Genomic DNA, 14,838 nt, shown 5'->3' on the forward strand with positions numbered 1-14,838 from the left:
GCAGTCTACGTTTAAAAATCAGAACTTTTTATATAAAAATGTTTCTGGCTTCTCTTAGACATGGGTCCACATGGTTCTATGGTAGTGGTCACCTCTCATCAGATGGGGCTATCGCCTCTGCTCTTCGTTCTATCCCAGGACCACTGCACCCATTTATGTGCCTACCGCACCCCTGCTGGGGTTTGGAACCCCTTTCCCAAGGGAGGACCTGATCATTCAGTGTCTTGTATGAACAAACTAGTACATTCAACTTTTTTTCCCCCTGTAGAAAATGGTTTTGAGGAAAGGAGTGACATAACCCGAGCAATGCTTCTGAAAGCTCTGTCTGGGAGCTGGCTTGTAGATGGCTGGGAAAGTGAGAATCAGATGTGGAGGGAATAATTAGGAAGCTGAAAATATGAGTCAGGGAGAAATCACGAGGTAAAACTAGGAGAGTGTCTAGGTAGAGGGATTGTGAAAGTGGAGTCCATTAAGATTTTGTGACTCCACACAGGTGCGGTTTGAGAGATGGAAGAATTCACGTGTCTTATTTGTCTCTGTCTCTGTCTTCCACATAATGCCTAGGTAGGATTAATTTGTGCTTAAGGGAGAACAGAGCAAACAACTCTATGTAATATTTGGCATATTTATGATAAATATGGTAAAGATTTTGTTCATACATTATATAGAATCTTTTCAGAATAACCCATTAAAGAAAATTTTTGTGGTTTTGGTATTAGGAATGGGAATGTGTATACTGAATAGGTGTGTGGTTTTTCTTGGTATGGCTCTGTGAATGATGTAGCTCCTCATATTTATTCTTTCTCCCTGGTGAATATAGAAAACTCAGAGCCACATGTGTGGCCACATTAATTTCATTACATGTACTTGTGTACTCACTTCATTCCTTAGTAATTTTTTTTTAAACTTTAAGAAAACCTAAAATAATTTAAAAATGTTTTATTTTTAACTGAAGTATAACTAACATACATGTTATATTAGTTTCAAGTGTACAGTATAGTATAATTTGTACATTTTTCAGTGCTCATCAAGATAAGTATACTTTTAATCCCCTTCACCTATTTATTCATCTCTCTACTCACCTCCCTTTTGGTAACCATCAGTTTGTTTCCTGTATTTAAGAGGAAATTTTTTGTCTTTCTCTTCTTTCCTTTGTTAATTTGTTTTCTTTCTTAAATTCTGCTTATGAGTAAAATTCTATGGTGTTTGTGTTTCTCTGACTGACTTCTTTTACTTAACATAATGTCCTCAAGGTTTATACATGTTTTTGCAAATGGCAAGAGCTCATCCTTTTTTATGGCTGAGTAATATCCCTTTGTGTGTGTGTGTGTGTGTAAGTGTGTGTGTATCACTCTTCTCTATCTATTCATCTATGGATGGACATTTGGATTGCTTTCATATGTTACCTATTATAAATATGCTGCAATAAACATGAGCATACAGGTGCATATATGTTTCCAAATTAGTGTTTTTGTCTTCTTTCGGTAAATACCTAGTAGTGGAATTACTGGGTTATACAGTAATTCTATATTACTTCTAAAGACTCCACCAAAAAACTACTGGAACTGATAAATGAATTCAGTGAAGTCATAGGATATGAAATTAATATATGGGAATCTGTTACATTTCTGTATGCTGATAGCAAAGTGACAGAAAGAGAAATTAGGAAAACAATACCCTTTATAACTGCATCAAAAATAATAAAATATCTAGGAATAAATTTAGCCCAGGAGGTAAAAGATCTGTACTCTGGAAACTATAAAACAATGATGAAAGAATTGAAGAAGACACAAACAAATGGAAAGATATCCCATGCTCATGGACTGAAAGAACCAATACTGTTAAAAACTACCTGAAGCAATCTACAGATTTAATGTAATCTCTATAAAAATATGAACAATATTTTTCACAGAACTAGAGCAAATAATCCTAAATTTTGTTTGGACCCATAGATGACCCCAAAGAGTCAAAGCAATCTTGAAAGAAAAGAACAAAACTGGAGGTCTGACAATCCCAGATTTCAAGATATACTGCAAAGCTGTAGGAATCAAAACAGCATGGTAATAGCACAGAAACAGACACACAGATCAATGGAACAGAATACAGAGCCAAGAAATAAACTCATGCTTATATGGTCCATTACTTTATAACAAAGAAGATACGAATATACAATGGGAAAGAGTGTCTCTTCAACAAATGATGTTGGGAAAACTGGACAGCTACATGCAGAAAGATGAAACTGGGCCACTTTCTTATACTATACACAAAAATAAACTCAAAATGGATTAAATGTGAGACCTGAAATCATAAAATTCTAGAAGAAAACATAGACAGTAATGTCTTTGACTCTGGCCAAAGAATCATTTTTCTAGATATGTCTCCTTTGACAAGGGAAATGAAAGCAAAATTAAACTATTGCGATTATACCAAAATGAAAAGCTTCTGCACAGTGAAGGCAACCATCAACAAAACAAAATGACAACCTACTGAAGATAGGAGAAGATATTTGCAAGTGAAATATCCCACAAGGGGTTAATATCCAAAATATTAAAAAAAATGTATACAGTCTAATACCCCAAACCAAATAATCAGATTAAAAAATGGGCAGAGGACATGAATAATCATTTTACAAAGGAGACATACAGATGGCCAACAGAAACAGGCAAAGATATTCAAGATAATTAGAGAAATGGAAATTAAGATCACAACAATGAGTTATTACTTTCTACATTTCAGAAGGCTAAAATAAAAAACTAGGAAATAACAGGTATTGGTGAGGATGTGAAGAGAAGGAAACCTTAGTGCACTGTTGATGGGAACACAAGCTGGTGTAGCCACTGTGGAAAACAGTATGGAGGTTCACCTCCAAATAAAAAATAAAAAAACCCTTTTTTTAAAAATTAAAAAAAAATTCCTTTCTCTTTGTTTTATTGGCTTTACTACTACTAACTCTAAAAGTATTTATGTAATTTCATGGTATTTTAAAAGTTTCCTTACATACTTTTTAAGAACAATTTAGAGCATAAAAGTTATTGTAATCATATTACTTAATCTCATGTTGAAACTAAGCCTGAATTTCCCCTTTTATGACTTTTAAAATATCAAATAGACAGGTAACTGGATTTGGTACAAAGTAAAATGGGAAAATATGTTATGAAGATTCTCAAGGTTGGAAAATCCAGGAAAAATTTATCGACTCAGAGACACATCAAGAAATGTTACTCAGAGAGGGAGGAGTCAAGATGGCAGAGAAGTAGCAGGCTGAGACTACTTCAGCTAGCCGGAGATCAGCTAGATAGTTTATCTAAAGATTGCAAACACCTGAAAATCCATCGGCAGATCGAAGAGAAGAAGAACAGCAATTCTGGAAACAGAAAAACAACCACTTTCTGAAAGGTAGGACCGGCGGAGAAGTGAATCCAAAGCGACGGGAAGATAGACCCCAGGGGGAGGGGCCGGCTCCCGGCAAGCGGCGCAGCAACGGGGCACAAAATCAGGACTTTTAAAAGTCTGTTCCGCTGAGGGACATCACTCCAGAGGCTAAACTGGAGCTAAGCCCACGCGGGGTCAGCGTGGCCTCAGGTCCCGCAGGGTCACAGAAGGATCAGAGGTGTCTGAGTGTCGCAGAGCTTGCGGGTATTGGAACGGGAAAGCCGGCTACAGAGACAGAGCTGACAGTAAGATCACTGCTCGGTGTTACCTTGAACCGGTCGCAGGCTCGGTGAGATCGGAGAGCGGCCGGAGGTCAGGCAGACGGGAGTAACTGGGCGCTGTTCTCTGAGGGCAGACTGAGGAGTGGGGCCTTGGGCTCTCGGCTCCTCCGGGCCAGAGACCAGGAGGCCGCCATTTGTATTCCCGTCCTTCGGAACCCTATGGAAAGCGCTCAGGGAACAAAAGCTCCTGAAAGCAAACCCAAGCGCATTACTCACCCCGGCCCCGGGTAAGGGCGGTGCAATTCCGCCTGGGGCAAAGGCACTTGAGAATCATTACAACAGGCCGCTCCCCCAGAAGATCAACAAGAAATCCAGCCGAGACAAAGTTCACCTACCAAGGAGTGCGGTTTCAATACCAAGGAGAGCAGCAGAATTCCAGAGGAGGAGAAAGCAAAGCACGGAACTCATGGCTTTTTCCCTGTGATTATTTTTTAGTCGTGCAGTTAATTTAATTCTTTTCTTTTTCATTTTTTGTTTTTTTTTTCTCGCCTTCTGGTAAATTTTTTTTTAACTTTTACCTTTTTCTTTTTTAACGTTTTTTAACTAGTTTATCCAATATATACATTTTTTCTTTTTTATATTTTTCTTATTTGTTTTCTTTTTTAAATTCTTTTCTTTTCTTTTTTTTTCTTTTTTCTTTTTTTTTCTTTCTTCCTTTTTGAACCTCTTTTTATCCCCTTTCTCCCCCCTCATGATTTGGAATCTCTTCTAATTTGGTTAAAGCATATTTTCCTGGGGTTGTTGCCACCCTTTTAGTATTTTACTTGCTCCTTCATATACTCTTATCTGGACAAAATGACAAGACGGAAAAATTAAACACAAAAAAAAGAACAAGAGGCAGTACCGAAGGCTAGGGACCTAATCAATACAGACATTGGTAATATGTCAGATCTAGAGTTCAGAATGACAATTCTCAAGGTTCTAGCCAGGCTCGAAAAAGGCATGGAAGATATTAGAGAAACCCTCTCGAGAGATATAAAAGCCCTTTCTGGAGAAATAAAAGAACTAAAATCTAACCAAGTTGAAATCAAAAAAGCTATTAATGAGGTGCAATCAAAAATGGAGGCTCTCACTGCTAGGATAAATGAGGCAGAAGAAAGAATTAGTGATATAGAAGACCAAATGACAAAGAATAAAGAAGCTGAGCAAAAGAGGGACAAACAGCTACTGGACCACGAGGGGAGAATTCGAGAGATAAGTGACACCATAAGACGAAACAACATTAGAATAATTGGGATTCCAGAAGAAGAAGAAAGAGAGAGGGGAGCAGAAGGTATATGGGAGAGAATTATTGGGGAGAATTTCCCCAATATGGCAAAGGGAACGAGCATCAAAATTCAGGAGGTTCAGAGAACACCCCTCAAAATCAATAAGAATAGGCCCACACCCCGTCACCTAATAGTAAAATTTACAAGTCTCAGTGACAAAGAGAAAATCCTGAAAGCAGCCCGGGAAAAGAAGTCTGTAACATACAATGGTAAAAATATTAGATTGGCAGCTGACTTACCCACAGAGACCTGGCAGGCCAGAAAGAGCTGGCATGATATTTTCAGAGCACTAAACGAGAAAAGCATGCAGCCAAGAATACTATATCCAGCTAGGCTATCATTGAAAATAGAAGGAGAGAGTAAAAGCTTCCAGGACAAACAAAAACTGAAAGAATTTGCAAACACCAAACCAGCTCTACAGGAAATATTGAAAGGGGTCCTCTAAGCAAAGAGAGAGCCTACAAGTAGTAGATCAGAAAGGAACAGAGACAATATACAGTAACAGTCACCTTACAGGCAATACAATGGCAATAAATTCATATCTCTCAATAGTTACCCTGAATGTGAATGGGCTAAATGCCCCTGTCAAAAGACACAGGGTATCAGAATGGATAAAAAAACAAAACCCATGTATATGTTGCCTCCAAGAAACTCATTTTAATCCCGAAGACACCTCCAGATTTAAAGTGAGGGGGTGGAAAAGAATTTACCATGCTAATGGACATCAGAAGAAAGCAGGAGTGGCAATCCTTATATCAGATCAATTAGATTTTAAGCCAAAGACTATAATAAGTGATGAGGAAGGAAACTATATCATACTCAAAGGGTCTGTCCAACAAGAAGATTTAACAATTTTAAATATCTATGCCCCCAACGTGGGAGCAGACAACTATATAAACCAATTAATAACAAAATCAAAGAAACACATCAACAAAAATACAATAATAGTAGGGGACTTTAACACTCCCCTCACTGAGATGGACAGATCATCCAAGCAAAAGATCAGCAAGGAAATAAAGGCCTTAAACGACACACTGGACCAGATGGACATCACAGATATATTCAGAACATTTCATCCCAAAGCAACAGAATACACATTCTTCTCTAGTGCACATGGAACATTCTCCAGAATAGATCACATCCTCAGTCCCAAATCAGGACTCAACCGATATCAAAAGATTAGGATCATTCCCTGCATATTTTCAGACCACAGTGCTCTGAAGCTAGAACTGAACCACAAGAGGAAGTTTGGAAAGAACCCAAATACATGGAGACTAAACAGCATCCTTCTAAAGAATGAATGGGTTAACTGGGAAATTAAAGAAGAATTGAAAAAAATCATGGAAACAAATGACAATGAAAATACAACGGTTCAAAATCTGTGGGACACAATAAAGGCAGTCCTGAGAGGAAAATATATAGCGGTACAAGCCTTTCTCAAGAAACAAGAAAGGTCTCAGGTACACAATCTAACCCTACACCTAAAGGAGCTGGAGAAAGAACAAGAAAGAAACCCTAAGCCCAGCAGGAGAAGAGAAATCATAAAGATCAGAGCAGAAATCAATGAAATAGAAACCAAAAAGATAATAGAGCAAATCAACGAAACTAGGAGCTGGTTCTTTGAAAGAATTAATAAAATTGATAAACCCCTGGCCCGACTTATCAAAAAGAAAAGAGAAAGGACCCAAATAAATAAAATCATGAATGAAAGAGGAGAGATCACAACTAACACCAAAGAAATACAAACAGTTATCAGAACATACTATGAGCAACTCTACAGCAATAAATTTGACAATCTGGAAGAAATGGATGCATTCCTAGAAACATATAAACTACCACAACTGAACCAGGAAGAAATAGAAAGCCTGAACAGACCCATAACCAGTAAGGAGATTGAAACAGTCATTAAAAATCTCCAAACAAACAAAAGCCCAGGGCCAGACGGCTTCCCGGGGGAATTCTACCAAACATTTAAAGAAGAACTAATTCCTATTGTCCTGAAACTGTTCCAAAAAATAGAAATGGAAGGAAAACTTCCAAACTCATTTTATGAGGCTAGCATCACCTTGATCCCCAAACCAGACAAGGATTCCATCAAAAAAGAGAGCTATAGACCAATATCCTTGATGAACACAGATGCGAAAATACTCAACAAAATACAAGCCAATAGGATTCAACAGTACATTAAAAGGATTATTCACCACGACCAAGTGGGATTTATTCCAGGGCTGCAAGGTTGGTTCAACATCCGCAAATCAGTCAATGTGATACAATACATCAATAAAAGAAAGAACAAGAACCATATGATACTCTCAATAGATGCTGAAAAGCATTTGACAAAGTACAGCATCCCTTCCTGATCAAAACTCTTCAAAGTGTAGGGATAGAGGGCACATTCCTCAATATCATCAAAGCCATCTATGAAAAACCCACCGCAAATATCATTCTCAATGGAGAAAAACTGAAAGCTTTTCCGCTAAGGTCAGGAACACGGCAGGGATGTCCATTATCACCACTGCTATTCAACATAGTACTAGAGGTCCTAGCCTCAGCAATCAGACAGCAAAAGGAAATTAAAGGCATCCAAATCGGCAAAGAAGAAGTCAAATTATCACTCTTCGCAGATGATATGATACTATATGTGGAAAACCCAAAAGACTCCACTCCAAAACTGCTAGAACTTATACAGGAATTCAGTAAAGTGTCAGGATATAAAACAATGCACAGAAATCAGTTGCATTTCTCTACACCAACAGCAAGACAGAAGAAAGAGAAATTATGGAGTCAATCCCATTTACAATTGCACACAAAACCATAAGATACCTAGGAATAAACCTAACCAAAGAGGCACAGAATCTATACTCAGAAAACTATAAAGTACTCATGAAAGAAATTGAGGAAGACACAAAGAAATGGAAAAATGTTCCATGCTCCTGGATTGGAAAAATAAATATTGTGAAAATGCCTATGCTACCTAAAGCAATCTACACATTTAATGCAATTCCTATCAAAGTACCATCCATATTTTTCAAAGAAATGGAACAAATAATTCTAAAATTTATATGGAACCAGAAAAGACCTCGAATAGCCAAAGGGATATTGGAAAAGAAAGCCAACGTTGGTGGCATCACAATTCCGGACTTCAAGCTCTATTACAAAGCTCAACTCTACAGTCAACTAATCTTTGACAAAGCAGGAAAGACTGTCCAATGGATAAAAGACAGCCTCTTCAATAAATGGTGCTGGGAAAATTGGACAGCCACATGCAGAAAAATGAAATTGGACCATTTCCTTACACCACACACGAAAATAGACTCAAAATGGATGAAGGACCTAAATGTGTGAAAGGAATCCATCAAAATCCTTGAGGAGAACACAGGCAGCAACCTCTTCGACCTCAGCCGCAGGAACATCTTGCTAGGAACAACGCCAAAGGCAAGGGAAGCAGGGCAAAAATGAACTATTGGGATTTCATCAAGATCAAAAGCTTTTGCACAGCAAAGGAAACAGTTAACAAAATCAAAAGACAACTGAGAGAATGGGAGAAGATATTTGCAAACGACATATCAGATAAAGGACTAGTGTCCAGAATCTATAAAGAACTTAGCAAACTCAACACCCAAAGAACAAATAATCCAATCAAGAAATGGGCAGAGGACATGAACAGACATTTCTGCAAAGAAGACATCCAGATGGCCAACAGACACATGAAAAAGTGCTCCATATCACTTGGCATCAGGGAAATACAAATCAAAACCACAATGAGATATCACCTCACACCAGTCAGAATGGCTAAAATCAACAAGTCAGGAAATGACAGATGCTGGCGAGGATGCGGAGAAAGGGGAACCCTCCTACACTGTTGGTGGGAATGCAAGCTTGTGCAGCCACTCTGGAAAACAGTATGGAGGTTCCTCAAAATGTTGAAAATAGAACTGCCCTATGACCCAGCAATTGCACTATTGGGTATTTACCCTAAAGATACAAACGTAGTGATCCGAAAGGGCATGTGCACCCGAATGTTTATAGCAGCAATGTCTACAATAGCCAAACTATGGCAAGAACCTAGATGTCCATCAACAGATGAATGGATCAAGAAGATGTGGTATATATACACAATGAAATACTATGCAGCCATCAAAAGAAATGAAATCTTGCTATTTGCAACAACATGGATGGAACTAGAGCGTATCATGGTTAGTGAAATAAGTCAAGCAGAGAAAGACAACTATCATATGATCTCCCTGATATGAGGAAGTGGTGATGCAACATGGGGGCTTAAGTGGGTAGGAGAAGAATCAATGAAACAAGATGGGATTGGGAGGGAGACAAACCATAAGTGACTCTTAATCTCACAAAACAAACTGAGGGTTGCTGGGGGGAGGGAGTTTGGGAGAAGGGGGTGGGATTATGGACATTGGGGAGGGTATGTGCTTTGGTGAGTGCTGTGAAGTGTGTAAACCTGGTGATTCACAGACCTGTACCCCTGGGGATAAAAATATATGTTTATAAAAAATAAAAAATTAAAAAAAAAGAAACGTTACTCAGAAATTAGAAAATATTGAAAATGTTATATAGCTAGTACATGATCAAAAGAAGAATTCTTATTCCATTATAAAAGACTGTTTAAAAACATACATATTCTAGCTTTAAGATGATGTTTATTCTGATTTGTATATAAATTCATCTGAAATTTATGCTTAAAAATTTTTTTTCCAGGTTTGGGATTAAAAAAACAAAAAACAAAAATCAATTCTTTGCCTGTGACTCAAAAGTGGATTAAGGACTATTAACCCACTGAATTCAGACATCTTGCTAATAAGTAGATGGTAATATGGTAGTTCTGTTTCTTGATTTTTTTTTGCTTGGATTTTTGAACAATTATTTATGTTCCTTCAACATGTTTTTTTTACATTCTGAAACTACTGCAATGAGTAAGAGATATTTCTCAACTTCAGAATGGAAAGGAACTGAACCATATTCTGATGAAAGCGTGCACAGCAAAACATTAAGCGGATGGAAACAATTCAACATGCATTTCTTATTTTATATAAGAAAACTAATTTCACTTTCAAGGACTGGAAAAATGTGTTATTACCTATTTTATTTGAAATGAATACGTCTGATAGTATTCCAGTTTACAGAAAAAATGCAGTAGCCTGGGAGTCAGGCTTGTTCCAGATCAACCTCCTATTGGCATGATGACGTTAGGCAAATTGGTTAATCTGCAATTTATTTTCTTCATTTCTAAAATGACATTGGTGTCTTTGAGCTAGCTGATCTCTTCCAATTCTAGCACTGTGTGATTTTCATCTGTATTATTCATATGTGGCTAAGAAAATTCATGCTGGATGAATCCTCTCTGTGCATGAAAAAGTCCTTTTGTTTTGTGGCTTTAGTTTTTAAGGGCTTCCTTTAGGTTTTACATTTGTTCCTTGCTTTGTGCCTGCTTACTTTAAATTTGACGCTATCATTGACAGCTTTATAGAATGAATGGAAATAGATCATGCTGAGGAGAAGGAAGATTGATTAAACAGAAGGACGAATAAGGCTGAAAAAGAATAAAAAGAAGCTGAGTAAATAGTTAATCAAGAGAGCAGCAAGATGGAGTGCCTGGGTAGCTCAGTCATTAAGCATCTGCTTTCTGCTCAGGTCATGATCCCAGTGTCCTGGGATTGAGCCCTGCATGAGGCTCCTTGCTCAGTGGGGAGCCTGCTTCTGGCTCTCGGACTCCCCCTGCTTGTTATTTCCTCCCTCACTGTGTCTTTCTCAGTCAAATAAGTAAATAAAATCTTAAAAAAAAAAAAAAAAAAAAAGGTAGCAAGAGAGGAATGAGAACCATAACCTTCAAACCCCTTTGATTCAGGAAATGTTTCTATACTTTATCACTTGATTTCAAATTAACTCTTTCATGAATTTCCTCAGACCATTTCTATGTGTCAAGAACCATGCGTCAAAGGTATTTGGCTCATCTTATTCTCTTGTTTACTTTATGCTTCTTATTGACTAAAATTCTAAAACAAATTTGTGGACTCAATTCAACCATTCTGTATTCAAATCTATTTCTGTTAAATTTTTAGAGCTGATTCCTTTTTAAAAGTCATGATTAAAAAGCTCCTTAGCTTCCAGAACACACTCTCTCCTGTTTCTCATTTGACCTCCCTGACCATTTTTTTCTGTCTTCCTTGCCAGCCCCTCCTTATCTTTGGGATGGACACCTCAAGGTTGCGCTGTCCCAGGACCCGCTCCTCGGGCCCTGTGCTATCCTCATCTGCTCTGATCCTTAGGGGACCCCATCCAGTTATGTCACACATCCTCTTTATGCTGGGCAGAACTTCCATACAGAGACCACGGGGATACCTGCTAATTATGCAAAGCCGGTTTATTAAATTTGCTCAGCAAGAGAGTCTCACCTTGACAAAGTCTCAGGGGTGTCTCAAAAGGGGGACACAGGGAAGAACACTTACAAGGCTTTAAGAGTTGGAGTTAGTGGGGCACCTGGGTGGCTCAGTGGGTTAAGCCGGCTCAGGTCATGATCTCAGGGTCCTGGGATCGAGTCCCACATCCAGCTCTCTGCTCGGCAGGGAGCCTGCTTCCCTCTCTTTCTCTCTCTGCCTGCCTCTCTGACTACTGTGATCTCTCTCTGTCAAATAAATAAATAAAATATAAAAAAAAAAAAAAGAGTTGGAGTTAGTCATACGGTAGTTTTAAGATGGATGCAGGTAAGTGTGTTTGGGAAGAATTGCTCAGATTCGAATGACTTGCTCTTGAAATGCCTCCTTGTCAGAAAGGCCTTCCTTGATTATCTTTTATGAAATAGAGCAACTCTATTCCAACTTTCTTTTCACTCAGACTGCTTTATGATTCATAGCACTTTTCCTCACTTGGCATATTTTATATCGATTTATTTTTTATTGTTGAACTCCTTCAGCTGTTATGTAAAGTTCCACTAGGGCAGGGTTCTCACCTGTCTGGCTCACTGCCAGATCCGTAGCACTTAGAACAAAGCCTACTAAGTATTCAGTGCACATTTGTGGAATAAATGAATAAATGGTACTCTTAATTAATGCTAGCTGTAATGACTACTTCTTAACTTTTAATTATTTAGTAATTATTTCCTAGCTTAAATTTGTGATTACATCTGAATCCATTTCAAAGGCTGCAAATAGTCAATGTGTCCCTAGCAGGGGCTCCTCTGTTTCAATGCCAGCTTGTCTCGATTCATGGCTGGGGTCTCCTTTTCAGTTGGTGATAGATAGTTCTAGGTGACTAGTCCCTGACAGCAGTTAGTGGACATGAGGGATATGACCTCTTGCTTTACTTTCACAGTCCTTTTTTTTTTTTAATGAAACTCAATATAAAAAGGGAAACACGTGGCTTTTCTTTTGTTCTTCTAATTTTCTTTCCCCACCTCATTTCTCATTTTCCTTCCTCCCTCTCCTCTTTTTTTTTCTTTTTCCTTTTTTTCATAAGGGAGTTTGTCAGGTTAGCAATTTACTTACCCACTGAAAAAAATTTGATCTAATTTTAGTACAGCAGAAAAATTAATCACTGGCTTGGATTTTTGCCAGAGCTCTCCAGAACCTTCTCAAAACCAAGTTCATTGTCAATAGTTACTTACATAAACTTACAGCTAGTTTTAAAAGAAATGGAAGAAACGGAGCGTGCACCATGAGTGCTCCAATTTGACCATGAAAAGCATGTGCGAGGATGTTTCATTTTATGTGGTGTAAGCACTGGATGGTTTGTGAGGGTCAGATCAAGAGAAGAGATGCTAACTAGAATTCTACATGGTACTGGAAAGAAGCTTACAGTAAGTAAGATGTGCATCTTACTTGAAATGATTTTGGGGGGTAGATTTTCTTTTGTTTTAAATTTTTATCAATATAATACATGCACAGGTCCAAAATTTTTAAGTCCCAGGAGGTTTACAATATTTAAAATGGCAACAGCAGCAGCCCCTGCCATCCTCTTTACTCTTCTGCCAAGTCTCAATGTCCAGTGATAACTGCTTTGAAGCAGATTTTTTTTCTAGCATTTACTTTTAAAAATTACTCTTTTTTTTTGTTATCTCTTGATTTATAAGTTCTAGATTCTGTCTTTACTGTCTATTAAGGCTAGTGAGTATTTGGCTTTCCTTCATCACGCCTTCAAATCTCTGACCTTATCATTCCAACAGTTACAGCATAATAAAACAATGATCCTTTATAATAACATAATTTTGCAAATGCTATCCCCTGAAAATCCAATTAGTGTGTTATGATTCTATTTCCTTTCTTAAACAATGGTTTGCTTTTCCTGTAGTTAACAACCATCTGATTTCTTTTTTCCCTCTGTACTTAGCAATTGACTAACTTATTTCTCGACAATTATCCTTAATTTCTAAAGTGTTTTATCAGCTCTCCCATTAGGGGTCTGGAGTTGGATAATTCCAGGAAGCACCATTTTCTTTGCAGTTGTATAATACTGTGGTATTGTAAACCTGTCAATAGTATTTTCCAAGTCACTTATTACATTTCCATATAAATTTTACTATCAGCTTGTCAGTTTCCACACACACATCCTCACACACACATAAACTAGGTAAAATTTTGTTTGGGATTGCATTAAATATATAGATTTGTTTGAGAAGCACTGACATCTTAATAATATTTAGTCTCCCAATCTTTAAACAAGGTATGTCCCTCCATTAATTATGTCTCCTTTAATTTCCCTCAGTATTGTTTTATAGTTTTGAGCGTAGAGGTCTTATACATCTTTCGCAGGTTTATCTCTACTGCTATTTAAATGATACTGTTTCAAAATTTCAATTTCTAATTGTTTGAAGCTGGTATGTAGAAATACAATTTATTTTCCTATCTAGATCTGGCATCCTGCTACTTGCTAAACTCACTTATTAGTTATAATGGCACTTTTGTAAATTTCATTAAATTTAACACATAGGTGATAATGTCAACTGTGAATAAAGAGAGATTTAATTTTTTATTTCTGATCTGGATGCCTTTCATTTCTCTTTCTTGCCTTATCACACTGTCTGTAATAGCTAGTATGTTGAATACAAGTAATGAGAGTGGACATTTTGTGTTGTTCCTAATCTTAAGGGTAAAACATTCAGTCCTTCATCATTAAGTATTTTTAGTGGTAGTTTTTTCGTGGGCATCTTTATCAGATTGAGGAAACTTCCTTCTATTCCTTGTGTGCTAGAGTTATTATGAGAAATGGATGTGAAATTTGGTAAAATATGTTCTCTGTGTCCATTGAAATTATAACACAGTTTTTGGTTCTTTAGTGTGATGTATTACATTGATTAGTTTTAAATGTTAAACAACACATGTATTCTTTTTTTTTTTTTTGTAAGACTTTATTTATTTAATGGAGAAGAAGAGAGGGTAGGGCTGGGGAGGAGGAACAGATGGAGAGGGACAAACAGACTCCCTTGCTGAGCTGGGAGCCCAATGTGGGGCTCAGTCCCAGAACTCTGAAATCATGACCTGAGCCAAAAACTGGCTACAGAGCCACCCAGGCATCCTTGATCATGTTTCTTTGAGTTAAGCACCACTTGGTCTCCACTTGGTTAAACTCCAGTTGAGGAATTATCCTTTTGGATACTGTATTCAACTTTCTAAACCTTTGTTCAGAATTTTTATGTCTGTTTTTGTGAGAAATATCATGTATAATTTTCTTTTTTTGTAATATCTCTATTAGGTAGAGGTATTACATTACCAGCATAACATTGCTCTGATAGGATTGGTTGAAATGCGGTACTTTTTTTTTTTTTTTTCTTCATATAATGTATTATTAGGCCCAGGGGTACAGGTCTGTGAATCGCCAGGTTTACACACTTCACAGCACTCACC

Source organism: Mustela nivalis (genome assembly GCF_964662115.1).
Source record: "Mustela nivalis genome assembly, chromosome: 1".
In the NCBI taxonomy this organism is placed as follows: Eukaryota; Metazoa; Chordata; class Mammalia; order Carnivora; family Mustelidae; genus Mustela; species Mustela nivalis.